Source organism: Octodon degus, unplaced genomic scaffold (genome assembly GCF_000260255.1).
Source record: "Octodon degus isolate 3935 unplaced genomic scaffold, OctDeg1.0 scaffold00037, whole genome shotgun sequence".
Lineage (NCBI taxonomy): Eukaryota > Metazoa > Chordata > Mammalia > Rodentia > Octodontidae > Octodon > Octodon degus.
The window spans coordinates 1,206,557-1,208,713 of record NW_004524613.1 but is presented as its reverse complement, the minus strand read 5'-3'; the positions used below and the strand labels follow the sequence as shown (position 1 = coordinate 1,208,713).

The following is a 2,157-nucleotide window of genomic DNA, read 5'->3' as shown; positions in this document are numbered from 1 at the left end:
GTTGAATTGGCTTCCTGGGATTCCTTTCATTGTGCTCAGCCATCCAGGCACTCCAAGGCCCCTAGGCTGTGATTAGAGGAGCCCTGGGCTTAGTTGATAGCAGACCTTGTTGTCATCAGTGAGCTGGTTTTAGAGGCATGTGAGATTCAAGAGTTATGTGGTCATGGAAGATTCTACTCAGCTCTCAGAAGATGGTCTGGAAAGCCAGGCAGAGTGCCCCTGAGAAAGCAAGGTAAGACATTGTGAGAATGGAGCCAGAGGTACTATGGAGACCCCAGAACATTGGAGAAGCTAGGAATGTGGATTGTCTGAGAAAAGGTACAAGGAGCGAGCAAAGCCAGTCCAAGAGAGAAGCTGTGGGGTCTCTAACCACCAGCAGCTGCAGGTTGGGGAAACCCAAACCACTCAGTGTCAAGTCACAACTTGTGGGCTTGAAGGTCAGGATTTAATGCTTATCTTGCTGCACTTTGGTCTTACTGTGGTCCCTGTGGTGGGTTGGCTAAGGGTCAACATGGGGTGGAAGGCCCACCTAAGGACTGTTGCCAATAGCATAAAAGGAGGGGTGGAAGCAGCTACTGCTGCTGGGGTACCCTATCAGAAGCAGCTGCTGCCACTGTCACTTGTTTCATCTCTTTTGGGGCAGGGGCCAGGGTCAGGTCTAACAGAACTGTAAGAAGACCTTTGGGGAACTCTGCCGGGCAAATCAATGGTGTCTTCTTCTACAGTGCCACTAGGACTTCACTATGAAACAAAGTATGTTGTTCTCAGCTAGTCCTTTCTCAGGAGAAGCTGTAGGAGCAAGAGCTCCCCTTACCCCAAGCTGTTCAACTAGATGTAGCATCCCAATCTCAGGAACCAGAAGTTTTATTAGAAGTTAAATCTTAAATTGAAGAAGAGCCAAAATCCCTGGACAAAGCAATTTCTGAAGCCTTCACCAGCATAGGCTTTGGTCATCACACTTCTCCTGTGGTCAGCCCTGCTAACCCAGAAAGTTCAATAGAAGATTGCTTGGCCCATCTTGGAGAAAGAGTGCCCCAAGACCTGAAAGAGCCTCTGCATAAAGCATTGCAAGTGCTCCGCAGCTGGCCAGTGACCTATCAGGCATATTCAGAATGTGTACTGGAGACTGCAGTTCATGCCAGCAGCTGGAATAAGATTTGGGTGCCTCTGGTTTTGCTACAATGAAGGCTTTTGGAGTTGACAAGACATGGTCAGGAGCCTGTCGTAGTTACTCTTCTCTCATTGGGACAAATACCTGACACCCAAAATGAAGGAAAGAAAGGTTTATTTAGCTCACAGATACTGGAGGTTTCAGTCCATATTCAGCTGGCTCCAAGGCAGAGCAGCACATAGCAGAAAGAAGCTTTTCATGGCTGCAGCAAAGAGCAAGAAAACAAAAGGTGGGGTAGCAGCAGCTCAAGCAGCTAGCTTCCTACCTTACATTATAATGCAAATTACTTGCCCCAAGGTGGGTGCAGCATTCACGCTCACAGTAATCAATCACAAACTCCAGAAGCTGCCTCATGACTGTGTGAGGCTTTGGGGGGACAGCTACACAAACTGTAACAGAGCCTTTGAGTGCACTGCTTCAGTTTGGTGTGACACATCTGGAGAACCATGCAGCAGAGTACATCATTCAGCAAGGTGGCTGGGGCACTGGCTTCAGTCTGGAGTCGGAGGAGGAGTGCCCTGGCATCGCTGCAGAAGATAGCAATGACATGAACATTCTTCCCGGAGACAACTCTGGACAGGTCAGTCCCCCAGAGTCTCCAGCTGTAACCATCTCTTGGCAGTCAGAGAGCCTGCTTGTTTCCCTGTCAGTGAGCCAGAGCTGGCACACAGAGAGCCTCCCAGTGTCTCTGGGCCAAGTCCTGGCAGCAGGTTGCAATGGATCCTGAAGAAATCAAAAGCTTGGATAGCAATGGAGCTGGAGAGAAGAGTGAGAACAACTCTTCCAACTCTGATATTGTGCATGTGGAGAAAGAAGAGATTCCTGAGGGTGTGGAGGAGGTGGCTGGGGCTGCAGCCCTGCCAGCCAGGGAAGCTGCGAGCAGTGTCCCCCGCCCATTCCCTTGCTTCTGCATGTCACTGCCACTTCTTCATCACAGACAAGGGAGCCTGACACGGAGATTATGTCAGTTGAGGAAGCCAGCCCTG

At 50.0% G+C, this 2,157-nt stretch overlaps 1 pseudogene; it reads left to right on the top strand.

Moving 5' to 3' along the window:
- The first annotated feature begins 706 nt into the window (after positions 1-706).
- Positions 707-1,779, top strand: LOC101565075 (annotated as a pseudogene).
- The last annotated feature ends 378 nt before the right edge of the window (positions 1,780-2,157 follow it).